Source organism: Podarcis muralis, chromosome 11 (assembly GCF_964188315.1).
Source record: "Podarcis muralis chromosome 11, rPodMur119.hap1.1, whole genome shotgun sequence".
Classification (NCBI taxonomy): Eukaryota; Metazoa; Chordata; class Lepidosauria; order Squamata; family Lacertidae; genus Podarcis; species Podarcis muralis.
The window spans coordinates 65,143,465-65,171,307 of NC_135665.1; the positions used below are offsets into that span (position 1 = coordinate 65,143,465).

At 49.0% G+C, this 27,843-nt stretch overlaps 1 protein-coding gene and 1 long non-coding RNA gene across 6 annotated transcripts in view; one reads left to right on the plus strand and one right to left on the minus strand.

Moving 5' to 3' along the window:
• Positions 1-27,843, plus strand: part of CNTFR (ciliary neurotrophic factor receptor) — a 412,330-nt gene that overhangs the window by 130,605 nt on the left and 253,882 nt on the right. For 2 of the 5 annotated variants that reach the window (XM_077936573.1, XM_077936574.1), the window contains exon 1: positions 25,500-25,798. The exons of 1 other annotated variant lie outside the window; for it this stretch is intronic. The gene's annotated coding sequence lies outside the window, so the exon portion shown is untranslated. Of the gene's footprint in view, positions 1-25,497; positions 25,799-27,843 lie in introns of those variants that run through there. 2 more of the 5 variants (XM_077936576.1, XM_077936577.1) reach the window with 2 other exon arrangements.
• On the minus strand, positions 1,058-21,767 carry LOC144329244 (uncharacterized). Its single transcript, XR_013394734.1, has 3 exons — positions 21,664-21,767; positions 13,811-13,942; positions 1,058-1,682 (listed from the first exon to the last, which is right to left on the minus strand). It is a non-coding gene; the product is annotated as an uncharacterized LOC144329244 (long non-coding RNA).

Here is a 27,843-nt window from a genome sequence, read left to right on the forward strand (position 1 = left end):
GCCGAGTCCCACATGAGCGCCTCTCAAAGAGGATCTGCGAGACCGTGAAATTTCATCTTCGTTTCCCCCCCTGGTCAAAAGGGCTATTAATACACCCGCAAACAGCCAGGCTATAAGTGGACGCCTGCTGTCTCCTGAATGCCAGCATCTCCCGGTGGAAACTCTGGGGTTTCCAGTTGTCTGAAAGATGCGCTGCGGCTGAAAGATGGGTGTTTGGGAGTTTCAAGCATCTGTCAAAGGTTCGATCCTTTTTCTCCCTCTCCACCTCTTTCTTCCATTCTTCCTTCAGGCTCTTTCGAATCACATAGATCAATCTGTCCTTTGGAACCTCCTGGAGCTGCAGGATTCGGTCAAGTTTTCGCTGGGTAAGGGTCTTTGCAGCACCACATGCACCCGCACAGACGCACACTTCTAACTTCTAGCTCAGACCCAACTTTTTCTTCTTTGGCGATCCCTCGTAGCCGAGTATGATTGTCTTCCATAAACACAGTTTTTAAAAGTGAATCCACGGGCCGGATTGAGAAGGCGAAACCAGAAGCAAAGTCTTTGGTGATCACTTGTAGCCGAGTAAGATTGTCTTCCATAAACACGGTTTCAAAAGTGGGTCCGTAAGTGACTGTGGAGGCCAGTTCTGGATCCACACATCCTTCCACAGTGGGGACATTGGTTTCCAGGTTGGAGTTGATCGCGGTGTGGATTTGCCAAGCGTGCCTTCCTCTTAGCACGTTTATTCCTTGCGTCCTGAGTTCGAGTGTCTTCAAACTGGAGTGTTCGCAGGCCAGTGTTTCTCAGTTGTAAGTGGAATTTGTGCATGCATAAGCCCCACTGAGTTCCACTAAACTTACTTCTCTATTTCTGGGAGTAAGCCCCATTGAATTCACTACTGCTTTGGTTCATTTGTTGACCACCAGCATTACGCTTACCATTTTTAAGTTCGGAACAGAGTAGTTGCTTTGGAAAACGATAATCCTACTATCCTAGTGGCGAGCCAGACCCACGTCCTTGCAAAATGAAAATGGGGGACGGGAATCACTTAAAAAGAGAAAGAGAATGTAGATTCATTTGTTTCTTTATTTTATTGGCTCCATTTATTTGCCACTCTTAATTTCCAAAAATTACAGAGTGGTTCAGAAATCAAAGATTTGTCAGTTATGCGTTCCAGTGTTGGAGAGAGGAACAGCAGTTATTGAAGAAGCAAGGAGTTGGGGGTACCGGGGAGGGGAGGGGAGCAATACTTAGGTGTGGTGAGCAAATCCGAGAAGAGCCCAGAAGAGCCATTCTGTGCTGTGCAGGGATTTCAAATGGCGACTTGAACGTGGAGATGCTGAATTGCGTTACACCAAGATTTTTGGTTCTGGCCATTTGGGGACAAATGAGGACAATGGAGTCCTATCCTGCATACAGCATGTATATACTACCTTGGCAATGTTAAGATGACAGTGTTATCTGTCATCTTGAGAGCTAGCCTGGCATGGGGGTTAGAGTGTCAGATTAGGACCTGGGAGGTCAGGGTTCAAATCCTGGGTTGGCTGTGAGGCCATCCAACCTCTGCTTAAAAATCTCCAACAAAGGAGAAGGAAACCGTTCCACTGTCAAGTATCTGTTACTGCCAGAAAGTTTTTCCTGATGTTGAGTTGGAATCTCCTTTCTTGGAGCTTGAAGCCATGGGTTCGAGTCCTACCCTGTGGAATAGGAGAAAACAAGCTTGCTCAGTCTTCCATTTGACATTTGACAATGGCTATCATTCATGGGGAGGTGGAAAGGTGGTTGACACATGTAATAAAATAATAATACACTGGTATCTCAGGTTAAGTACTTAATTCGTTCTGGAGGTCCGTTCTTAACCTGAAACTGTTCTTAACCTGAAGCACCACTTTAGCTAATGGGGCCTCCCACTGCCGCCACACCGCCAGAGCACGATTTCTGTTCTCATCCTGAAGCAAAGTTCTTAACCCAAGGTACTATTTCTGATTTCTGGGTTAGCAGAGTCTGTAACCTGAAGTGTATGTAACCTGAAGCATATGTAACCCGAGGTACCACTGTAATAATAAAAAGTAATAATAATAATAATAATAATAATAATAATAATAATAATATACCGCCAACTGGAAATGACCATTGCCCTATTGGTGCATATATTTCAATGTCATTGTCACAGCTTGTGCTTTGCACATTTCATGGCATTTCAGCCCATGTTTAGCCACCCAATGCCATTGCCCCTTCCTTGTGCACAAGTTCCAGCCAGTGGAGGGTCACCTTCCTACGTACCTGATGAACTGGACTGTGGTCCACTTAGACCAGGGGTCAGCAAGGTTTATTGCGATTTGCGGCGCTGTGGAAGCGAGTCCCCGTGCCGCGCTTTGCCGGTTTAGCGCTGCGCGTGAGCGGCACCTTAGTTCGGGGGCGGCTCGGGGGCCGGTCAGCCGACCTCCGCCGGCCACTTCTGACTCATGGGCCTTGGGTTGCTGACCCCTGTTGTAGACGTCTTCTGCCACCCCATATTTGTTGGTCATTGAGCGGCTCTTGTTTTCCAGTCAATGGATTTCAGAGTTGGAGACAGTGCTGGAAAATGGTGCTCCTCCACGCCCCCAGCAAACTCCACACAACCCAAAGCAGTTCCCGGGTCACATCTGGAGTTTTCAGTATCCCCTCTTATGAAAGCCACACCTGGGACGGGCACAATGTTCCAGAAACCCTTTTGTCCGATCTCAAGATTTCTGCATCCGTGAATTTTGGCCGCGTCTGCCCAGCGTTTCAGCATTTGCCTCGCTCGTTGGCTCTGACGGGCGTTGCAGGGGCCTCGTCTGATCTCCGATCAAGCCCTTCCCCGTTCCAAACCCAATGCCCGATGGCTTCAGCGAGGAAGGCCAGACGTAATTGGCGCTCTTCCTCGTTTGTGCTTGTACAATCCTTGGCGTGCTGAGAAGTCCCCCCAGGTGGCCGGGCTTCGGTGAAAGGTCAGCAACCGCGTCAACTTCCATAAATCAACCCTAACGAGAAACAACAGAATTTGGTCCGAGGGGCTCTTCCTCCGAAGGCTGGGGGATCTGATTCCTCTTCCTCATTATTCTTCTCTCGGATCCGTTTTTTGAGACGGCGGGGGGGACGGGGACGGGACATGTGGGCGAGATTCACGTCAGCCACCCTGGGAGATGCAGACTCTGGTTATCAGCAGGATCAAGGAGAGCACGTCCAGGAAAGAGAAGGAACAAGCTATAATTAAATGAACCAATCCAAGTATGATTAGGAAATGCAAACGTTTCATTTGGGAGCACAGTGCCTCTTGGAGTCGTTCCCTAGCGACGGAAACTTGGCGTATACTTGAATTCGCTCCCAAAGGAGGCGGTGAAGGCAACCAGTTTGGATGGCTTTAAAGGAGGATTGGGCAACTTCATGGAGGAGGAGAGGGCTGTTGAGGTCTACTTGCCAGGAGGGCTCTGTTCTGCCTCCACAGATGGAGCCAGTGATGCTTCTGAACCCCAGTTGCTGGAAACCGCAAGCAAGGACAGCCCATCACCTCCCAAGGGAGTCCGTTCCACTGCCAAACAGCTCTTACCGTCAGAAAGTTCTTCCTGATGTTGAGTCGGGATCTCCTCTCTTGTAACTTGAGGCCATGGGTTCGAGTCCTACCCTCCGGAGCATGAAAAAAACAAGCATGTTCCCTCTTCCATGTGGCAGCCCTTTTTTATTTTAAAATCATTTTTATTGATTTTCCAATAAAAAACATCCAATTAATATATCCAATCATAATATTCCAATTAAAATAAAAAGACCAAATTATAATGATTAATTTTCCGGAGCTCCCCACGGTCTGGATCTCTGAAGCAGATCTCCACATCTCAGTCCTGCCTCTCCTAGTTGTTTCCATATTTTCCACATCTCAGTTTTAATGCTTTATAATTCTCCGTCCCTGAGTCCACGATTCTCAATCATGTCTCCACCCCCATCGTTCAGCCCGGACACTGAGGTCCAGCTCCGAGGGCCTTATGGCAGTTCCCTCACTGTGAGAAGTGAGCTTACAGGGAACCAGGCAAAGGGCCTTCTTGGTAGTGGCGCCTGCCCTGTGAAATGCCCTCCCTTCAGATGTGAAGGAAATAAGCAGCTATCTTCTCTTTAAAAGACATCTGAAGGCAGCCCTGTTTATGGAAGTTTTTAATATTTAAAGCTGTATTGTTTTTAACACTCGATTGGGAGCTGCCCAGAGTGGCTGGGGAAGCTCAGCTAGATGGGCGGGGTATAAATAATATTTTTTAAAAAATATTATTATATTATGTAAAACATCATATACTTTCATCCGTCAAATACAGCTTTATTAGCGTGGCAGCCCTTAAGATATTTGAAGATGGCTCTCATATCTCCTCTCAGTCTCCTCTTTTCCAGGCTGAATATACCCAGCTCCTTCAACCATTCCTCATCAGGCCTAGTTTCCAGACTGTTAATAATCTTGGCTGCCCTCCTCTGCACACCTTCCAGCTTGTCAACATCCTCCTTAAATTGTGGTGCCCAGAATCGGACACACTATTCCAGGTGTGTTCTGACCAAGGCAGAAGAGAGTGGCTATTCTATTACTTCCCTTGATCTGAACACTAGACTTCTCTTGATGCAGCCTAGAATAGCATTCATTTATTCATTTTTTGCTGCTCCATCACACTGTTGACTCATGTTAAGCTTGTGGTCCACCAAGACCCCTCGGTCCTTTTCCTCTTGCATGTGACAGCCCTTGAGATGACTATCGTATCTCCTCTCTGTTTCCTCCTTTCAAAAAAGTTCAGAAAGTTTGTGTGTTTCAATCTGATTTTAGTTTACTGATCATTAAACTTTTCCAAAGTCTTAGATTAGTGTTGCAAATATTTCTAAGCAATCATTTTATTGTTTTGTCTTTCTTGGTAAACCACTTTGAGGGTTTTTTTGGGGGGGGAGGGGCAATCAGTCAGTGTACTATAGATTTTATGAAATACATAGACGATCCTTCCTCAATATCTCCCATCCCAACCCCGGCTAGAACCAGGTTGCCTGCTGAGTATTCAAGGGAGCTGTTGGTGATGGAGCAGCTGGAACATGAATTGAATGCAAATGAAGGAAAATTCAAGATGAATCTTGATTGAACACAGACAAGGACTCTCTTCAAGGCCTCTTATGTGGCAGTGATGGAAGCGAACAAGAACTTTTCTCTGCCAGCGTCGCGTCTTTTGAATGCTGTTGGGATAAACTTTTTTGAAATGAGAAGATTTCTGCGTTTGGAGCCTCAGAAAGAATGGCCAAAACCTTTGGTAGCCCACTGTGACCCATTTGGCCAGCATTTTGCAGTTAAAACAGGCATAGGCAAACACGGCCCACCAGATGTTTTGGGACTACAATTCCCATCACCCCTGACCGCTGGTCCTTTTAGTTAGGGATCATTGGAGTTGTAGAAACAAGATTCCAAGGAATCTCCTGGACTTCCCTCCTTTCCTTTTTGGGTCCTATTGTTAATCATTTCCTCCTGCACCTTTTATGATAATCCAAATCTTTTACATCTCCACTGTGCCCAGAATTTACCATTAAACTACAAGTGCTATTCCAGTCCAACTAACAATTTTAACTGTTTACAATGGTTGTTAAGATAGGTTATACATTTCCCCCATTCCTTATTAAAATTTTGGTCTCCCTGATTTCTATTTCTTCCAGTCATTTTAGCCATTTCGGCACAGTCCATCAACTTGATCTGCCATTCTTCTCCGGTAGGGACTTAATCGTCTTTCTGGAACCTTTCTCCTTAGAAGAGCCTCTCCATCTCTCATTTTGAGGCAAGGTGCCTCAGCAGGGGGTAGCAGTTGCCCTTCCGCTGCTCTCAGATAATGGGGCTCATCTCGACACATTTCAGTTGACCTTTGAGAGTGTCTCAGAGAGTGAAACTGCCTTGGTCACCTGTATGGATTATATTCTCTAGGAGAGACCCCAGGGGTGTTGTAAAAACGCCCCCGGGAATGGCTGCCAACTTCCCAAGTCTTCGGAGCGTCTCTCTGGTGGTCCTCCCTGGCTGTAAATCTCCCTCAGTCCAGAGAGCACGCCAGTCTTCTGGCATATCCTAGCAGAAGAAAGACTCAATCTTAGTTCTAAAACTACTTTATTTACAGTCTTATATACAGAGACTCCCATCAGTGCGTCTGTGCCCTCTGAACACCAGTACAGAACCGCGACACACGCAGAAGTGAAACTAAACTTCCAATACTACTTAGCAGGAAGAGATAATCCAGACTTCCTTTCTCACGCTATCTCAGACACTCACATGATGTACACAAATCCTAGTACCACTCCCTGCTACAGCTGGAGCAGCTCGGAGAGATAAAAATCCTAACAGGGAGATCATGATTTGCTGATTTCAGTGGACCTCTGGACACCTCTCAATCTTACCATAAGAATGGAAGAGGATTCCTGCATACCCAAGGCCCATCCAGCAGCCTCTTCTCATACTGGCCAACCAGAAGCCCACAAGCAGGAGCTGAGTGTCATAGGACCTGAGTGCTCTCCCCACTCGCATCCCTAAAAAAGTGGTACCCAGAGGCATCCTACCCTCAACGCTGCAGGTGAAGCATCTCCATCGTGGCTTGTAGCCATTGATAGCCTTATTCTGCATTGATTTTCCTTATCCCATTTAAGATCCGTAGGGACATAGTGGCATCCCTTCTGCATCTGCCCAGAGGCGACCCATCTAGTCCAGCATCCTTCTCTCAGAGCATCCTACAAGATGCTCAAATGGGATGCTCTTGCGCGTCAATTTCCATGGCACCTTTTCTGGATCCCCTGCTAGGTGTGGGAGCTGGAGACCTTTTGCTCCTCTCTCATTCCAGAAGGGAGTCTGGAAGGGGGATTTCTTGGCAAGAAGGCAGCCTTTTATGCCCCAGGGATCTGCAGGGAGACCCCTAACCCACCACGTTATTTAACACCGTTGTATTAAGAGGTAGGATATACTTTGTGGCTGCCTCTGGTTCTGCTCAGGTTGGCTGCTGGTGCTGCTTTGATTTGGTTTTCATGGCTGCCTTGAGAGAAGGTTTTATCAGCTGTTGAGTTTTGTACTGAAATTGTATTCTTTGGTCCAGTGGGTTCCATCTTCTTCTGAGCTGCCTTGACTACCCCTTTGCAGCAGAAAGGCGGCACAGGAGTATCTCAGATAAATGGATTTGAGCAGGTCAGAATGAGGGGCAGCCGGGGATTTGAGACACCTTTCAACCGGGGAAGGAATTAGATCTCTCCAGGTCAATGCATAGGGCAATCCTGCAATGCAGGTCTCCTCAGAGGCAGTGAGGCTTCAGAATCCCAGTTCCTGGAAACTGCAGGAGGCAAGGGAGCTCTTGTGGTCAAATCCTGCTTGAGGGTTTCCCACTGGTCCAATCGAGCAGAGCCTTCTTACATTCTCATGGATGGATTCTGTTGCTGTTCCTTCATTGTGGAAGAGGCTTTTTCAATGCATGTCCAATGCTCAGAGCTTGAGGACCAGGAAGGGTCAGTGTTTGAGAGGGAGAGAAAGCACAAGCCAGACTAGGTGGAAAGGACAGGGAAACTCCAGGGATCCTGCCCTGCTGTGATTGTCACAGCAGAAACAGACCCAGCAGATAGTTGGGTTACTAAGGGGAAGGTGTCTTGTCCAGAGCTTTGGCCAGGAGGGGGGGGGGGGAGAAAAGCATAAAATGGATCTCAATAAAGATGAGTATTCATCTCCCTGCTCACTTCATCACTGGGGTTCTGCAACCATTTGAATATTTGCAGAACTTCAAGGGGTGTTGCAACGAATGCTTGCGAGTAATATTTGTGGAATCTCAACCTCCCTGTAGTGATCTAACTGGAGGTGGGGTGAAAATAAGAGCCCCTTATCGTTGCTTGTCAAGTGGGGGGGGGGATGCATTTGAAAAATAAATAGCTGGTGGGGCCTCAGCAGGGAGTGCGACCTCACCTCTGCAAAAAGCAGGCTGCCCCCATTGCAATAGTTTTCTGGATGCTGCTCCTCAAAGTACTGTATTTTTCGCTCTATAGGACACACAAGACCATAAGATGCACCTTGTTTTAGAGGGGGAGAACAAGAAAAAAAATATTCTCTCCATCTCTGCGCAGCGCCCCTTCAGCGAAGCGGCAGGAGAAGCAGAGCCCCTTCCATTTCTCCTCCTGCTTCGCTGAAGGGGCGCTGCGCAGAGAGGGAAAGCTGTGCAGCGCCTCTCCAGCGAAGCGAAGCCAGGAGAGCAAGAGGGGTCGGTGCGCACTGATCCCTCTTGTTCTCCTGGCTTCAGGGATAGCTGCCCAAAGCCTCTGGAGCGCAGCGGGAATGGCCCCACTGCGCTCCGGAGGTTTGCGTTGCTTTCGCTGAAGCCAGGGAGCCTGCATTTGCTCCACAAGACGCACACACATTTCCCCTTACTTTTTAGGAGGGCAAAAGTGTGTCTTATAGAACGAAAAATACGGTAGCTTTCCTCTGCGCCCCCCCCCACTTCCTCAAGATTAGGGTTTAGGTTTTCTTTTTGTTTTAAAGGGAAGAGGTAACAGCTGGGAGATAGCCTCGGGTGCAAGTTAAAGTTGGGAGGCTGCACTCACACTGCTCGCACAATCCAGTCCTCCGTCCACCCCCCAGTTGGCTTTCTCGCTCCATCCCAAGAAATGGGGGGAAAGTTCAGAAACAAAACAAGGAAATTCTGGCTGGGGAAAACCATTCTAATCTACCATTAATCTTCCCCAATCTGCTTGGCTGTTCAGTTTGGACTCTACGCAAATAAATCTGCAAGGAGCTGTCAAGACATTGCCATCCTTGCTTGGGGCGCTGCCTCTGACGTGCCTCAGTTGGAGTTGATTTTTCTTTGCTGGCGGGGAGGGGGAGATGTGCTGGGACTTGCATGGGAACAGGAGCAGAGCCTGCCTGCTGGGTCAGGCCAAAGAGAGCCCACCTAGTCCAGCACGCCCTTCTCAACCAGAAGCCTATGATGGGAATCCGGAAAGCTTGTGTGTGCTTTGGAAACTCAGGTTCTGAAGTCCCTGCCGCCCAGTGACTGGGGACCAAACACAGCGAGAAGTGGGTGGTGAATGATGGACTGGATTTTCATATTGATATTTCCTTTTTTTTTTTTAAAGTGTGGAATGGGCAGATTGGCATTGCGGCGCATGGTGGTGGCGGATAACTCTTTCCCGTTGTGCTGTTTTCCTGATGCAACAACAATAGCAATAATTTTAGGGATGCAGTCTCTCAAATGCTAATGCTCTCCTCCTCTTCCTCCTCCTCAGAACCAGCCCCAGGGCATGAGCCCTGAGAAAATGCAGGAGTCTCTGGCCTGGGGGAATGGTTTTCATTGGGGTGGTGAGACTGGGGGTGGCCTGGAGGTAATGTTAGGTAAAAAAATCTCTGTGCCAGGTTGTTGCAAGAGAAAATGGGGGTTTTGTGCGTGTGGGTATCTCACACCGTGAGTCCCTCTCCCATCTCTTTCTTGTCTCCCTCGCACACAGCGCCTGGTGTGTAGGAGGCAGGCTCCTGCTGTTCGGAGGCGCAGAGCTAGCGAGAGTCAAACCTGTTCCTTCTACTGTTGCTGACAGCTTCCCGGCTGGAGGCAGAGGCGGCAGCGAGGCAGACAGTGAACCTGCCTCCTCTTTCCAGCTTTGCACGGCTGCGTCATAGCTAAGCTTCAGCAGGTACATCGGTTGACGTCTCCCGCTGCCCCTCGGCCTCCCCCTGTCTCACACATGGGGTGTAATAAATGAAGATCTGCCCTTATTCCCTTATGGGGGATAGAAGAGCCCTTATAGAGTCCTTTGTAGGTTCTCCATCGGTCAGAGAAAATAACAGAGGCCAACCAGAGAATATTGAGAAGCAAAGCAGCTCGTAAGCCTGATCTTTATTGAACTGTTGCAATAGGGTGCCCCCTTCACACACAGGAAAGGAAGAGGACCCAGAACCCCGGTGTGCCCACCCTTATATAGACATTTTAAATTGCCTGCCTTGCAGTCCAAGACCACCCCCAGAAAAATCATACCTACATCACAGAAAGGGCGGTCTACAGCAGAAATCTGAGTGGGTTGTTTACCTCCTGTCTGGCAAGTTACCTGTTAATGCTTACTTGATTGGATACACTGGGGAGCCTGGCCAGTCTTCTGTAATGATAAATACTTAGTTCCTGAGCTGGATCACTGGCTCACCCTATTCATACACAGGCATATCCTCGACAGGATTCGTGAAGGAAAAGACAATGGGGAGGCTTTTTCCATTTTCCTTTGACCTTGCAGAGAAAACATTTGGTCAGTTTGGGAATCAAAATGGCTCCAGGACTGCCCTCCTGTGCTGCCTCAGACATGTGGCCCATATATTTATGTACATGTATGCCTGGCAAATCCATAAACATTTATTATTTTTATATATATATATATATATATATATATATATATATATATATATATGACCTTAATTTTTTTATTTCAGGGGGTCTGGCAATCCAACACTTCCCTGTCCTCTTAATCATAGAATCACACGAGTTGTAGAGATGCAAGGGATCACCAGGGGTAATCTAGTCCAACCCCCTACAATGCAGGAATCACAGCAAAAGAATGCCTGAGAAATGGCCACCCAACCTCTGCTTGAAAACCTCCCATGAAGAAAAAAATTCCCACCACCTTACGCTATCAAATGCCTTTTAGTGTCAGAATGTTCTCCCTTGTGTTTAGTCGGAATCACATTTTTTTCCATTTGAATGTATTGGTTTGGGCCCTACCCTCTGGAGAAAACGAGCTTTCTCCCTCTTCCAGGTGACAACCCTTTAGAGCAGCGGTTTTCAATCAAGGTGCCGTGGCACCCTGGGGTGCCTTGAATGATGGTCAGGGTGCAGAGGGCAACACTGGCTTCTGTCCCTCTTTCGTTCCCTCCCTCTCCTGATGCCCTCTCGAGTCTCTACCTCCCCAAGGCTTACACAGCTGTTTGTTGCAGCAGCCCTGGCTCCAAGCTCCCCAGGCGAATGTCGCCTCTGGGGCTGGCCGGGGGTGCTGGTTGCCAGGAGCAGAGGCAACCCAGAGACCAGGGGTGGCTGTGGCAGCTGCCTGGAAGACTCCCAAGGAGAGGCGAGAAGAGAGGAGGCTGAGGGAACACTCCACAAGGGAGGGTGTTCGAAAAAGGGTGAGAGGCTGCCAGCTCTGCAATCAAGGGGGGACCTAACTGGGCTCCTGAGCCCCACAGGGGAGCTGCTGAAAGAATGTAGTTGGTCAAGGGAGCCATGGACTCAAAAAGGTTGAAAACCTCTGTTTTAGAGATTTGAAAATGACTATCTCCATCAGTCTCCTCTTCTCCAGGCTAAACATACCCAGTTCACCAGGCCTAGGAAATTCGAATTCCTTTAAAGTATCTAGGTAATCCCTTATGTTAGGGGACTGCCATCGGAACAGGGAAGGGAAGCAGAGGGGCAGTTGGGTTACAGGGAACCTCCGAAAATCTTGTGAAGCAGTTCCTCTTCCTGCGGTGGGGAAAGCCACACCTCCAGTGGGGAAGAGGGGAAGGGACCAGAAGATGCTGCTGGGAGCCCCAGTGCCATACCTCATCAGTCCGAGGGTGGGGAAAGCCACACCTCTGGGGTAAAGGAGGGAAAGGGACTAAGCTCTTATGTTGGGGGAGGACCCGGAAACAACCTCTCCCGGATTCTGCTAGCGATTGAGGCAGACATGAACTTGTGGTTCTGCACTGTAAATAGTTTTGCACCAAAATAAAACCTGTAAAAGACAGGTCGGAGTCCTGCCTGGTTACTCACGAGCAACCACCATTGCCATCTGACACCTTACTACCTCTTTTCCTACCTTGGGCTTCAGCTCCCTCCTTACATCATTTATTCTGTTATCGCCAGTTTGGGCATCGCTTTCCTTTTGGATGAAGACAGAGGCAAAGCAGGTGTTGAGCAGTCCCACCTTTTCTCTGTCACCCAACAGCGTTTCTCCGTCTTCTCCACGCAGAGAACCTTCCACTTGCTTGTTCTTCCTCTTACTTCGGACATAGCCGAAGAAACCTCTTGTATTTTTTTTTAACCTCTCTTGCAAGCCTGAGCTCATTCTGAGCTTCAGCCAGCCTGACTTTCCTCATGCAACTATTCGTGTCTACTCCTTCTTTGAGATTTCCCCTTTCTTATACATGTCCTTCTGACATCTCGGCCCCTCCGTAAGCTCCTTATGCAGCTGCACCAGTTTCCTGAGATGCCTCCCCCTTTTTCTTCCATCCAGTCCAACCCCCTGCAATGTAGGAGTTGCAGCTAGAGAATCCTAAAGACTTCCTCCATTCTTAGAAATGGAAGAGCTGGCGGAGAGGAACTGTTAGCAGCCCGATACTTGGGGAAATCCCCAGGGTGGGTGGGTGAGGGGGGGGGAGAAGGTTGCCCTTCCTGTCACTGTCTCGTCAAGCAAGGCAAACTTCAGGTGGCGAATCTCATTAAAATTCATCCCGCACAGATGGAACCACTTAGGAAACCCAAACATCTTAATGCAAGCCTGTGAGATTCTCCACCTCCAGCCTCCCATTTCGCTCTGCAGGGGCCACTTCTGCTTCCAGTCGGAATTCAGATCGCCATCCGAGCCGGGCTTAGAAACCTCCGAGGAAGGAGAAGTCCTCCAGCTTTGCAAGGTTGTCCGTTCCCCTGTCAATCAGAACTTACCCTCGGAGCTAACAATTTAGCCTTTTGCTCTCCAGAGGCTTTTTAATTCCGCAAAGCCAAGTGCTGCTGGTTTTCCTTTGTATTTTGGCACTTCGGATGCATTGCAGGGTGTTAGACATGGCAACCCTTTGGTTCCCTTCCAGCTCTATCATTCTACGCATCCTTTGCTTCCTCCACCCTTTCTTCTCTTCCGCTGTTGTTCTGGGGACACCTTTTTTGTTTGAGCACAGCAGTCTTACCGGCATGAGCAGTTGCCAGTGCCGGGTTTACGTACAGTCATATCTCATGTTACGTTTGCTTCAGGTTAAATCTTTTCAGGTTGCGTCCCGCGGTGACACGGAAGTACCAGAAAGGGTTACTTCCGGGTTTCTCCACTCGCTCATGCGCAGACGCTCAAAATGACGTCATGCGCATGCCCAGAGGTGGCGAATCGCAATCCACGCATATGCAGGTTGCGTTCTGCTCATGTTGCGAAGGGGGCTCCGGAACGGATGCCGTTTGCAACCAGAGGTACCACTGTGTAAGCTAAAGAAGCCAAGGCTTATGGCACCACTCTCTTGCTGGGCCCCCCAAAAATTTAAAGGAGAAGAATAAAACTGGATGTGCATTTCCAAAATATAAGATAAAAACCAAATAAAATAAAACCTACATACAGCAACAGTGTTTTGTGTTGTGTATGCTCCTATTTAGGGACGCGGGTGGCGCTGTGGGTAAAACCTCAGTGCCTAGGACTTGCCGATCGCATGGTCGGCGGTTCGAATCCCCGCGGCGGGGTGCGCTCCCGTCGTTCGGTCCCAGCACCTGCCAACCTAGCAGTTCGAAAGCACCCCCGGGTGCAAGTAGATAAATAGGGACCGCTTACTGGCGGGAAGGTAAACGGCGTTTCCGTGTGCGGCTCTGGCTCGCCAGAGCAGCGATGTCACACTGGCCACGTGACCCGGAAGTGTCTGTGGACAGCGCTGGCCCCCGGCCTCTTGAGTGAGATGGGCGCACAACCCCAGAGTCTGGCAAGACTGGCCCGTACGGGCAGGGGTACCTTTACCTTTACCTTTATGCTCCTATTTGTTACGTGCAAATGGCTTGAGATACCTATTATGTCCATAAATTACCATATAGCATATATTCAACACAAAAAACGGTGAGAATTTGTTGTTGACAAAGGACAGCTGGACATATACCTTCAGGAGCTGAGGGCCTCATCAAATCTAAATCCAGCCCTGGCCATTGCCTGTGGGTTTACTCCTGGAACTACCGCTGGAATCCTGTCTGCTTGCCATAACTCCATGCAGAGCTGAGCAGAGACCCTCCTCCTGGTACAAAGGGAAAGAAAAAACAACAGAGAATTATTTTTTTAAAAAATATTTTAAAAACTCCAGCAGCTGCAAGCGAAGCAGTCTGTCTGTTGCTTGAGCGATGGGCACCAGAGGTTCAGGAGCTGTGAAAATGGCCTCCATGTAAAAACTGTACCACTCCGGCCTTGGTTGAAAAGCACCCCAAGAATGCAATGTTTGTTTTCAGAAACACAAAAATAAATGGAAATGTTTTTAAAGGCGACAGAGTTCCGGAGTTCTGTATCCTTGTAAATGAGTTCATTAGCTAGTTTGCTTCTTTGTTTGCTCACATCCTTCTTTATTGTGTTTCTAGTGGGTGGCGCTGTGGGTTAAACCACAGAGCCTAGGGCTTGCCAATCAGAAGGTCGGCGGTTCGAATCCCCGCCACAGGGTGAGCTCCCATTGCTCGGTCCCTGCTCCTGCCAACCTAGCAGTTTAGAAGCACGTCAAAGTGCAAGTAGATAAACAGGTACCTCTCCGGCGGGAAGGTAAACGGCGTTTCCCTGCGCTGCTCTGGTTCACCAGAAGCGGCTTGGTCATGCTGGCCACATGACCCAGAAGCTGTATGCCGGCTCCCTCGGCCAGTAAAGCAAGATGAGCACCACAACCCCAGAGTCGGCCACGACTGGACCTAATGGTCAGGGGTCCCTTTACCTTTACCTAGCCCACCTCCTCCCCCAGGCGCTGATGGTGGTCTCCTCATTTAATCCCCACAACAACCCTGGGAGGTAGGCTAGGCTAAGAGCAGTGACTAAAAGTCACCCAGCGAGCTTCATAGTTGAATGGGGATTTGAACCCTGATCCCTGGTGCTGTAACTACTACTGAAGCTATAAGAAACCTGCAAGCCAAAATGTAGATTGGGTAAACCGGTATTGCTTATTAGGGAGAGAAGGCTAAACAGCAGGAGGCCTAACATGACAGGTGGAATCTACAGACACACAAAATCCGTTCTGAAAATGCTTTTTTAAAAGTGTTTTTTTAAAATACATCGACTCTTTCATGAGGCTCAACATCGCCATCTAGCGTCACATTGTATATTGCACTTAAAACACACTTGAAACATTTTATTTGCAGCTGTGTAGCTGAGTCCTTAGTCCCACTAGAGCAGACTTCCCCAACCTGGTGCCCAATCTCTCTCTGTCTGTCTGTCTGTCTGTCTGACTCTCTGTCTCTTTCTCTCTCTTACACACACACACCCCCCCCCCAGTGCGTAGACCCAAGGTTGTGGTCTGATGGGAATTGTAATCCAAAACATCCATAGATCACTTGTCTGGGGAATCATAGAAATGTAGAGTTAGAAGGGACCCTGAGGGTCATCTAGTCCAACCCCCTGCAATGCAGGAATATTCAGCTGTCCCATTTTGGGATCGAGGCTGCAGCCTTGGCGTTATCAACACCAGGCTCTCACTAACAGAGCTATCCATGAAGCCCACCACCTTGTAGTTGATTCTCTATGTGCCAGTTGGTCTGGTTGGCCAGAAATCTTCTCAGAATCAAGGCCAAGGTTTTGTAAGCAGCCTTTGTAGAAAGTCCATGGCATCATCGGCGGGGCTTCCCTTGCCTTATCAGCATACAACACCTGTGCTCAGAGATCTGCGCTGGTTACTGATCTGCTCCTGGGCCAAGTTCAAGTTGTTACTATTAGTATGCAAAAGCCTTAGCAACCTGGGATATACATTTTACGAAATAAGTAAAAAATACATGCTGTTTCTTGCTGGGCAGAAAATGTTTCCTCCTTTAAATGAATCTGGCAATTTGGTTCCCAATTGCTGCCGATGAACGAATCTACTGGCCCTTCAGCTGTACCCAGGGGGTACTTGCTGCTCAATAAAACATTCATTCTTTTACTTAAAAGATTCCCTTTATATTTCCAGGGATGGTGATCAATTTTTGTTCAGAAAAGAAAAGTGTTTTGTTTGTTTTTCATCCAAACATAATATCTGGTTGCCGCGCTCTGGGCAGAATTCCCTGGAATGTTTTCCTGCGCATGCTGAGCTGAAAGGAATTGGTGCTGTGCAATGGCACAGTTGAGAGCGCTCTTGTGCAGCTCCCCTCCTTTGCAGTGTGGTTTGCCCAGAAAAACATTCCCATGGACTGTGCGGTTCCATTTTCTTTGGTAGCCAAATTATGGCAGGCGAAGAGGACACCCATTTTATGTTGGAGCAGAATCCGGGATGGCTGCAGTGACCTGTCACAAAAGGCAACATTTGATTCAGGTTCCTAGTCTTTTCTCGCAGGATGATCTCACCTGTCATGCCACAAAATGTGTGAGTGCTTTTTAGAATCATAGAATCATAGAATCATAGAGTTGGAAGAGACCACAAGGGCCATCGAGTCCAACCCCCTGCCAAGCAGGAAACACCATCAGAGCACTCCTGACATATGGTTGTCAAGCCTCTGCTTAAAGACCTCCAAAGAAGGAGACTCCACCACACTCCTTGGCAGCAAATTCCACTGTCAAACAGCTCCCACTGTCAGGAAGTTCCTCCTAATGTTTAGGTGGAATCCTCTTTCTTGTAGTTTGGATCCATTGCTCCGTGTCCGCTTCTCTGGAGCAGCAGAAAACAACCTTTCTCCCTCCTCTATGTGACATCCTTTTATATATTTGTACATGGCTATCATATCACCCCGTAACCTCCTCTTCTCCAGGCTAAACACGCCCAGCTCCCCCAGCCGTTCCCCATAAGGCATCGTTTCCAGGCCTTTGACCATTTTGGTTGCCCTCCTCTGGACACGTTCGAGCCTGTCAGTGTCCTTCCCGAACCGTGGTGCCCAGAACCAGGCTGCCTTTGGGCTGTGATGTAAAAAATCATAATAAAAAAAATTAAACCCTGCAAAAAGAGAGGTGGAAGGAAAGGAAATGGTTTTTAATAAGATTTGGCTTTCTATTGGCGCAAGTAGTTATTTTTGGAACGCGAGTCTCTGTTGAAAAGATGGAAGATGTGTCTGAGTGCCACTCTAAATTTTTGTCAGTTCTGACTTGAGTGAAATTGACATGCGAGGGTCACCCATCAAACTGACATTCACACGGCACTGGAGGCAGGGGTGCGAAATCAGGGCCTGTTCGCGCTGAGCAACAGCGCCTCCTCCTGGCTGCCGTGGCAATCTTTCCTCCAGGCTGGAAGGGGCAGCGTTCTGCACGGCTATAAATGGATCTATGGCCAGTAATCAGAAGGCTTTGAAATCCAGGACAACCACTTGCGTTGCAGATTATTTCTTCAAGCATTTTATTCCACCTTTTCAAGCACATATTGTTCAAGGCCGTTTGCAACAGTCAGAACAACTCAAGCGCCCGTCCTTGCACCCGAAACTGAGCCCCATTGAACAAAGCGGAAGTTACATTGGAGTCCCTACACACAGGAATGCACTGTGAAGTACCCAGAATCAGTATAGCAAATAAAACAGCAGCAAATGGTGATCTCTATTTCCAAGTAAGGTAGTACAGTGGACGCTCGGGTTGCGAACGTGATCTGTGCGGGAGGCACGTTCACAACCCGCAGTGGCACGCCTGCGTGGGTTGTGATTCGGTGCTTCTGAGCATGTGCAAAGCACGATTTAGTGCTCCTGCGCGACCACCAAAACCCAGAAGTAATCCGTTCCGGCACTTCCTGGTTTCGGCGGTCCATAACCCGAAGCAACGCAACCTGAAGTGTCTGTAACCCGAGGTATGACTGTAATCTTATTCCTCACCCTCACCTGAAATGAATGCTAAATCTGTAACTGTCTCGCTCCATTTGACTTGCCACCCTGCTTCTTCTCGGGGCATGAAGACATCCATTTTTGCTTATGTTAACTCTGTAAAGCCCCATGTATAGGGGTGCTGCTACAAAAGGTAAAAGGACCCCTGGACCTATTTATCTACTTGCACTGGTGTGCTTTCAAACTGCTAGGTTGGCAGGAGCTGGGGCCATAGCTGTCAACTTTCAAATTTGAAAATAAGGGATCAGCAGCCTCACCTGTCCTGGGGACAGTCTACGGGATATCTAACAATCCAGGATAGCAGCGGGAAGCAGCAGGAAACGGCGCTGGAATAAGGGAATTTCCCGCAAAAAAAGGGAAGGTTGACAGCTATGGCTGGTACAGAGCAACGGGAGCTCACCCCATCGTGGGGATTCGAACCGCCGACCTTCTGATCGGCAAGCCCAAGAGGCTCAGTGTTTTAGACCACAGCGCCACCCGCGTCCTTCAGGGTGCTGCTATATAAATAAGGCAACTGTCATTATTTCACCAGTCACACACATGAACTTGACTACCATCTCTGAAGTTGGGTGCAATTTTGGAGTGCATTGAAATTGAATGTAACCTCTGGAAGGCTGGTTTTGCCCGTATGAGTTGACTGGATTGGGAAGCTGGACTAGATGGGCCATTGACCCGATCCAACAGGCTCTTCTTATAAGACTTTTTCTGGCTGCCTGTGAACCGGCCAAGTCTTGATGGGAGGAAAGAGGGCCTGGTTGCTGGTGTGTTGATTCCATGGGGTCTAGTCTCCTATCTGCTGCCCCATCCTCTCTGTTCCCTGCGTGCAAGAGATGCAGCCGCAGCTTATGCCTGACGGATGCAGATAGAGAAAGTTGTTCTTGCTTAAGCTGCCAAGATGGTCAGACTCTTCCTCTCTCGGCGACGCTGCTGCCGCCCATTCACTTTATCTCCCAGGGCTTTTGGTGTGTAATTAAGCCCGGACCCCCCGAACGCCCGCTAAGCTGCCGATATCCCAACCTAATCCTCTGTAGCTCAGTCTCCTGTGACATTTGCTAGCCGAAAAGCGGCTTAAGTTTTTAGCACGCTTCCTGTTCTGCTCAGTCTCAGCCTTGCAACAGGGATGTGGCAGGAAGGCGAGATCTTTCTGTTGCCTTTGATTTCATTTTTGTGTTTATGGAAGATGACAGCAAGGCCGCGCTGAAACTTTGACTTTGTTTAGTACCAGAAACTGAAGTTCCAGATTCCTTTTTGAAAGAGACTTTGGAGAAGGTTCACTGGCATGTCTATCAAATCAACTTCCATTTTCTGCATTTCTGGGTCTGACTGAAAAACTACAATCCCCACCAGGCTCTGCTTGGCTTTCCTCAAAGTCTGTTGAATCACGTTCCTTTTCAGTCACCAACGCTGCCTCTGCTATTCCTACCACCAGCTCCCTCACTTATATCTCTGCCTCTACAAAAGGTGACCTGCAAGGTCAGTCGCATTTCAGGGGGTTGGACTAGATGACCCTCGGGTCCCTTCCAGCTTGACAAATCTATGGTTCTATCATCATTTCCATAAAAGTTATTCATATCAAAGAAGTGAGGCAAGAAGCAGAAGCTCACTTGCACCCTGTTTTTTATTGCATGGGGTTCCACCCATAGCAGAGAAGGTTGACCACAAACTTGACATGAGCCAACAGTGTGACGCGGCAGCTAAAAAAGCCAATGCAATTCTGGGCTGCATCAATAGGAGTATAGCATCTAGATCAAGGGAAGTAATAGTGCCACTGTATTCTGCTCTGGTCAGACCTCACCTGGAGTACTGTGTCCAGTTCTGGGCACCACAGTTCAAGAAGGACACTGACAAACTGGAACGTGTCCAGAGGAGGGCAACCAAAATGGTCAAAGGCCTGGAAACGATGCCTTATGAGGAACGGCTAAGGGAGCTGGGCATGTTTAGCCTGGAGAAGAGGAGGTTAAGGGGTGATATGATAGCCATGTTCAAATATATAAAAGGATGTCACATAGAGGAGGGAGAAAGGTTGTTTTCTGCTGCTCCAGAGAAGCGGACACGGAGCAATGGATCCAAACTACAAGAAAGAAGATTCCACCTAAACGTTAGGAAGAACTTCCTGACAGTAAGAGCTGTTCGACAGTGGAATTTGCTGCCAAGGAGTGTGGTGGAGTCTCCTTCTTTGGAGGTCTTTAAGCAGAGGCTTGACAACCATATGTCAGGAGTGCTCTGATGGTGTTTCCTGCTTGGCAGGGGGTTGGACTCGATGGCCCTTGTGGTCTATTCCAACTCTATGATTCTATGATTCTATTCTATGATTCTAAGGGAAATCAGAAATCTTGATCTCCCATTGGGCTTTTCCAAAGCAAATGGATATGCAGATGTCTGTCACCCTATGGACCCTTGAAGCAAATAACGCCAATGTTTGGGCTTCTTCTGCCGTCCTGGGAATAGAGTTCTGGACAAATCCAGTCCACCCACAGTTAACTGGTATTTGTAGACATAATTTGAGCTGCCTCTGGGCTGGCAGCCTCAGCCAGGCAGATAAAAGCCCAGCTTCCTATCCGATAAATCTGATCCCTTGCTGACTCTGGAATAAAAAGCAAACCTGGCAAATGGTCGGGTTTTTTTTTGTTTTTTTGTAATCCAGAGGCAGATGATGTGGTATCTGTTGGCTTTTTCCTTGGGTATTAAGAATGTGACAATTTAATTGCAGGCTATCCCCTCAAGAAGGGGGCGCAAATCAATAGGTGTCAGGCAAGGCGCTCGTTTTCAGATAAAATCTATTTGTAAATTACAGTCATTTGTCTCCTTGCAGAGTCAAAAGGAGTTAATTGCAAACGGTGTGAGAACGGAGCTCCAGAACGGATTCTCCGCCTCACTTCATCCATCCTGAGCCTCCTTCCCGATGCTGGACGGGTACCAAGAAGCGCCAAACTTTATAGCCACACCCTCCTGGCACGGGGCAGAATCCGGAGCGATAAATCGCTTTTCTTTGCACGCACCTGACATGTCACAGCAGGGACCAGGAAACTCTCTGGCTGCAGGGAGGCTGAGAGTTCAATTCCAGCTGGGCCAACGGATCCACTCTCAGCCTTGTCCACAAACCAGCCATGCTGAAATGTGGGACGGATACGGACAGTGAGTGTTTTGTCCTGGGGAATAGGGACCATGGAAGGGGGGATGGCTCAAGACGGAGGGGATTCCTTATTTCCTTTATTAAATTTATACCCTGCGTTTCATCCAAGGAGCACAGGACAGTGTTCAGTATCAGGTACAAAATCATACACCTTGAGACGTGGGTGGCACTGTGGATTTAGGAAATGCGAGTGGCACTGTGGTCTAAACCACTGATCCTCTTGGACTTGCCAATCAGAAGGTCGATGGTTCGAATCCCCGCGACGGGGTGAGCTCCCGTTGCTCTGTCCCTGCTCCTGCCAACTTAGCAGTTCGAAAGCATGAAGTGCAAGTAGATAAATAGGTACCACTGTGGTGGAGTCCTGCTGGCCACATGACCCAGAAAGCTGTCTGTGGACAAATGCTACAGGCTCCCTCGGCCTGAAGCAAGATGAGCATTGCAGCCCCATAGTCGCCTTTGACTGGACTTAACCATCCAGGTTTCCTTTACCTTTTTACACCTTGAGAACCAGGTCTTGTGCTAGATGTTTATCCAGTACAGTTGTACCTTGGATCCTGAACACCTTGCTATCTGGGGTGCTACCCTCCTTGTGAAACACTCTCACCAGAGGGGTTTTCCTGAAATGTTTTTTGTTCCAGTTTTAATATTTCCCTGAACTTTATTATTATTTTTTAATAAAGAACCAGGAATCATGGTGGCTTTCCCCCTGCACTAGCCTGCATTTTGCTTTCCTTTGAAACTTTCCTTTCCCCATGTCTTGTTGCATGCCTTGCACAAAAGTCAAGGATGCGAGTTCATCCATCTTTGAAATGAGACCAAATAACTGTGTGTCTGTTTCTAAGGAACGTGATTTGGAGGAAAGCTTACCTGATTGCTTGTCTTGACTTTGGTGGGACTTCAGGATTGGGCCACAAATCTCCCCCGTGGGACTTAGAGGGCACCCACCAAGACCCCTTTCAGACAGCCCCCCCAAGGCACTATCTTCTCCCCCCCCCCCCCGGCTTCCAAACGGTTGCGAGGAGAAACCCTCTGGCAGGTGACAGAAGATGCTGGCATGCTTTTGGAGTTGGCTCAATTGACTTTCCCTCCCGGCTGCTCCAAACCGCGTTGGTTTTGCAATCGGAAAATAATGTCCGAAAGAGCTGTGCCGTCACGTCTGCCCTGGGAGTGACTTTGACCTGGCTGTCCCAGACAGTGCGGAGGGAACATTGCATTTATACAGAAATACACTCGCAGGCAAAGGACAAGCAAATTCCCCCATCGTCGCCTGCAAAAAAAAATATTAATGTAGGAAAATGGCAGGTTTTGAGGGCTCAGAATAATCCACCCCCCTTTGCTCCCTCTGAGAGATCAGCCTTTGGCAAGGCTGCAGTACTTGGGGCACCTTGAGCCAATCCAACTGTGACTGGGAGATACTTGGCAACACCCCTGGTGGGTGTCCTGCTCCCCCCCAACCAGTAAAGCCAACAGGCCTTCCTAGTTCCTGGTGGTGCCTCATGCAGGGCTTCTGGGCTGTGTTTTGGGTTTGGCCAGCCCTGGGTTGTAGAGACCACGCAGTCTATAGTTTTGAGTCCAGCATGGCTGGAGAGAAGGCATGTCCCCAGAAAGCGGCTCCTAAGGGCTAATGGTGGATGATAACTCAAGCTAGTGAGCCAACTTGGAGGCAGTGTGGTGTAGTGGTTAGGGCAGGCATGTCCAAAATTGGGGGGGGGGGAAAGCTCCACAACTTTGGCTCAACAACTTCAATCCAAAAAAGGCTCCACAAATTTGGGGTAAAATTGTAAAATAAAATAAAAAGCTCAGAAACTTTGGGGTAAAATCGTAAAAAAAGCTCAAGAACTCGTAAAAAAAGCTCAGTAAATTTGGTTGACCCTCACGCATGTTCACTTCATCAAATCTGGCCCTCTTTGAAAAAAGTTTGGTTAGGCTGAGAGGGAGTGACTGGCTCCTTAGTTACACCCTCAGCTTCGCGGCTGAGAGGGGATTCGAACCCTTGTCTCTCCCAAGTCCTAGTCTTTGTTCAATTCCCACAGCAACCCCAGGAGGTAGGTTAGATTGAGAGACAGCGACTGACCCAAGGCCACCCAGTGAGCGTCATGACCAAGCTGAGATTCGAACTCTGGCCTCCCAGGTCCTGGTCCAACACTCTAACCATTGCACTACGCTGCTTCTTGCCACGCTTCCACCCCTCTGAACCATTCCTTCTCTTCCTCTCTCTCTCCCATACGCCTGCGCTTGCCTTTCCCTCAGTCTCTGTGCCTGCGTCTCCCCCTCCGCCGGCTTGGGCTCGGAGAAGCCACAGGAGACCCGCGCAAGTACACACATGACGGCATTCACGCCTCGCACGTTGTTGCACGTGCTGATCTAATGCGCTGAGCCTCTCTCCGGGCCCAGAGGAGCTGTCGAGAGGGAGCGCTGGGCGCCGAGCGCTGCCAAAAATCCTCTGGAATCCTCTCCCTTGCGTGGTCTCCTCGCAGGTCAGCGTCAGAGTTCAGGCCGGCAGGTGCTGGGACGACGCTCCCACCCTCCTCTCCGTTCCCAGACCAGAGGTCACTTCCCTCCTGTCACATTTGGTTTCCATGCAGCCTTAGACTTAGGAATGGCGATGTGGGAGAAGGGAGGGGAGGCAAGCAACTGCCCTCAGCTCCGGGCTGGATGCTTTCCTCAGCTGCGACTGGATGCTTCCCGTCTCAAAAGTCGGGTGTCAATAAGAACCGAAAACCAGCCTGCTCCATCAGGCCAGTGGCCCATCGAGTCCAGTATCCTCTTCTCACAGGAGCCAACCCATGAGCAGGATCTGAGCACAAGAACCCTCTCTCCGCCAGTGGTTTCCAGCAACTGGGTGTCAGGTGTGCGTGCAGGAGCCAAGCCCTGTGACCAGCAGGGCTTCGCAGGACTGGGGCCTTCCTAAATTTGTTCTGGAGGGCAAGGTGCGGCCACACAGGTGAGGCTGATTGGTAACTCACAGCACCTGGTGGCAAGAGCCAGGAAAGGGATATAAGGTCAGCATTTCCCTTCGGCTCTTTGCCACAGCAACTTGTTTCCTGCCTTGCTGCGTTTGGCTTCTTGCTTCTCGACCCTTGAACCCTTGACTTCGTGACTCCTCGAACCTCAGACCCTCAACTTTGTGACTCCTTACTACTTGACCCTCGGACCCTTGACTTCGTTACTCCTTGCTCCTCGACCCTCGGACCCTTGACGCCGTGACTCCTTGCTCCTCGACCCTCGGACCCTTGACTTCGTGACTCCTTGCTTCCCGAACCTCGGACCCTTGACTTCGTGACTCCCTGCTTCCTGACCCTCGGACCCCTGGCTTCTGGTCTCTCGTTCCTGCTCCCACCCGCCATCTTGCCCCTGCTCCCGACATCCTCAGCCAGGACTTTGATCGCCCGTAGACTGGACCGTCTACGGGACACTGGGATTCGGCAGACGGAGGAGGAAGTGGAGAGGGCTCTTGAGGGCTCCTAGCCTGGATGGCTCTACTCTGCCTCCACAATCAGAGGCAGCGATGCTTCTGAATCCCAGTCTCCGGAAACCACAGGAGGGGAGAGTTGCACCTGTGCTCCTTAGTTTCCCACGGGTATCTGTTTGGCCACCGTGCAAACAGGAGGCTGGACCAGAGGGGCCATTGGCCTGATCCAGCAACTGTTTCTTATGTTTATGTGCAGTAGAACTTCTGTACATGCAATGAAGCTGCACGTTGGAGAAACTGGAACAGAGAAAAGGAGGTACTTCTTTACGCAGCGCATAGTTCAACTGTGGAACTCACTGCTACAAGACCACCTCTCCTGCTATGCCCCGTGGAGGACCTTAAGGTCCACAAATGACAACATTTTGGAGGTCCCAAGTCACAAGGTGGTTAGATTGGTCTCAACTAGGGCCAGGGCCTTTTCAGTACTGGCCCCGACATGGTGGAATGCTCTGTCCCAAGAGACTAGGGCCCTGCGGGACTTGACATCTTTCTGCAGGGCCTGCAAGACAGAGCTGTTCCGCCTGGCCTTTGGCTTGGACTCAGTCTGACCCTTATGTTGCCCTCCCCTTATGGTTTTGATATATGGGCTACTTTTAAAATGAGGCTGCATTTTAAATTGCATTTTAACCTGTATTTTAAATTGGTACCCCCCCATTATGTTTTTACTGTGATTTTATTGGTGTTAGCCGCCTTGAGCCCGGCTCTGGGCAGGGTATAAATAAAATTATTATCATTATCATTATCATTATTATTGCTGCAGGAAGCAGTGGTGGCCACCAACCTCTGTGGCTTTAAGAAATAATCACACAAGCTATTTGAGAGAGGACTATCGGTGGCTCCTAGTTCAGAGGCAGAAATATGCCCAAATGCCCGTTGCTGGAAAATGCAGAAGGTGAGAAGGCTCTTGTTCCCGGATCCTGGACATCAAGATGTCCACTGAGAACAGGGTGCAGGACTAGATGGGCTCCTGGCCGGATCCAGAATGCTCTCCTTAATGTCCTCATGTCCCCAGACCCTGTTTGCACTCTATTGAGCAATCACTTGGACGCTCTGCTTGTTGTTGTTCAGAGCTGAGCTTTGGCAAGGGCAGCCGTGCCGCTCTCCCGGGGAGCATGCTTTGGCCTGTGGGTCCCAAGCGCAACCTTGGACGATGCACGTCATCCCGGGAAAGGCCAGAACGTGTGTGTTTGTGTGTGCAGGGGGTCCTTTTTGGTTTTGCAAGGGGAAGGTTTTCTCGAGGCAGGAACACACTCCTCTTTTGAGTCCGGTTCCCTGTTCCATCTCCTTGCCTGCTCTTCTGAGCTCAGTTTGCCCTCTCGCCGGGCGCTGTCAAAAGTGGACCCCGGTTAATGCCTGGGTCTAGCTAAGTCGTATCAGTTGGAAGAGGAGCAGATTCCTTGCAGGGTTTGAGTGGCTGGACTTGTCAGCTGCCATATCAGACTCTCCTTCCTGACGATTTCAGGAACCCTAGAAAGACCTTGGTGGAACGCTGGACGCAGACCGCCCATCGTCTTGGCAAGTCAACCTCTGGTCTGTATCTCTGTCGCAGCGACTCTCCCTCTTGCCATCACAGACGCAAGCTTGGTCCCACCACCCTCACAGGCGTGATGGGTGGGGACGCAGGAGAGGGCCTTCTTGGTGGTGGCTGCTCCCAGGGAACTTTGGAACTCCCTGCCTAGGGAAGCCAGACCGGCTCCCTCCTTGTTGTCCAACTTTCTTGTTCCAACGGGCTTTTGAGAACTAACTGCTGTGATGATTTCTTTGGGTGAATTCTTCTTCCTTGGAGGTTTTTAAGCAGAGGTTGAATGGGAACCTGTCAGCTGAGATTCCTGCAATGCAGGTGGCTGGACTAGATGACCCCTGGGAATCCCTTCCAGCTCTCAAAATTCTATGAATTTTGTTTCTCTCTCTCTCTCTCTCTCTCTCTCTCTCTCTCTCTCTCTCTCTCTCTCTCTCTCTCATATTCCATTCATGTTTATTTATTGCTCCTTCCCCCTATGTTTAAAGCTGTTTCTATTTTATCTGCAAGTCTCCTGGAGTCCCTGATGGAGAAAAGTGCAGGATATAAATATAATAACAATGCTCCCAGTATAACTCGGAGGTAGTGGGCACAGCAGGTGGATCCGAGGGAAGCCAGGGAGAAAATCAGAAACGGTTATGGGGGAACATCTGCTCCCATCTCATTTGAACTCTGGTCTCTCTCTCTCTCTGTTTTAAGCCACCATATTTGGTGAGCTCTTTTTTATATATATTTGCATGATTTCCGAGAACTATACGAGCAAAACCAAGGAAGGATTCTACTTCTGTTTGAATGTTTATAAAAGAAATTCGCATCCTATCGCATGACCCAAAAGGATGAAGAGAAACTCTTTAAGTCCAAACTCCGTATTCCAATTAGGGAGACCTTCTCCACCTTGCACATGCGACCTCCCCATTTCGAATCGCATTTCTGCGTCTTCCTTCTCTTCTTGCCCTTTTTCCCTTCCCACGACTGCCAGCCATTTCAGATGCTTCCCCCACTCCCACTATTCTTTCCTGGGTCTCCTTCTTTCTTCACCGTTGCTTTCCCAACAAGAGACCTTTCTCCAGAGTGCTGCAAATAACTGATGCTGCCACACAAAAGGGACCTTCCATGTTGACAGGAGGGTGAAAGCCGTTCATGGCAGAGAGGGCCGAAAGGGTCACCAGTCAAGCGACTCAGGAGTCTCAGCCTCCCTTCTTGAAAAAGAGGTTTTGTTTTGATCCTGTTGGCTGGAAGCTTCCTGATGCTTCCTTATGGCAGCATCTACGAATGTAGGATCATCTCTACTCTCTGTCTGGTGTCCTTTCAACAGTGGTCAAGCCAGATGTCTCCAGGTGATTCATGAGGAGGGTGTGAAAACGGCATCTTCCTTCCGGGATAAACTGCCCCTGAACACAGGTTCCATTTACAGTCGTACCTTGGTTCTCAAACTTAATCCGTTCTGGGAGTCCATTCGACTCCCGAAACTGTTCGAAAACCAAGGCGCGGCTTCCGATTGGCTGCAGGAGCTTCCTGCAGTCAAGCAGAAGCTGCATCGGATGTTCGGCTTCCAAAAAATGTTCACAAACCAGAACACTTACTTCCAGGTCTGTGGCGTTAGGGAGCCAAAACGTACAAGTACCAAGGCGTTCGAGAACCACGGCACGACTGTACTATCCTCAGGGGTCCATAAATACTGGTTGGTCTCGCTAGCGAGTCATCATTTTATAGTTTCCACCATGCCTGACTCCTCCTGCAGACACAGGAGAGGCTTGTGTATACTATGTTAAGTATAATTGGTTTAATTCGCACTGAAATGAAAATGCCTGTGTATTAACGGTGGTTTAAAAATGTGTGTTACTAACATTGGGCTTTGTCCACAGTAGTTTTCTAAGTGGACTTTGAGTTCTTGCTGAGTTGATAATTAGCTAATTGTTGTTTCCTGCTAGCTAATACATGAGTGTGTAACCTTAGATCAGGTGATGGAGGTACTGAATTGCAAATTGCCATTGGTTCCTTGTTCTCTCTCCAACTCTGTGGAGTGAGGATGTAGATGAAGCTCTCCAGGTAAACA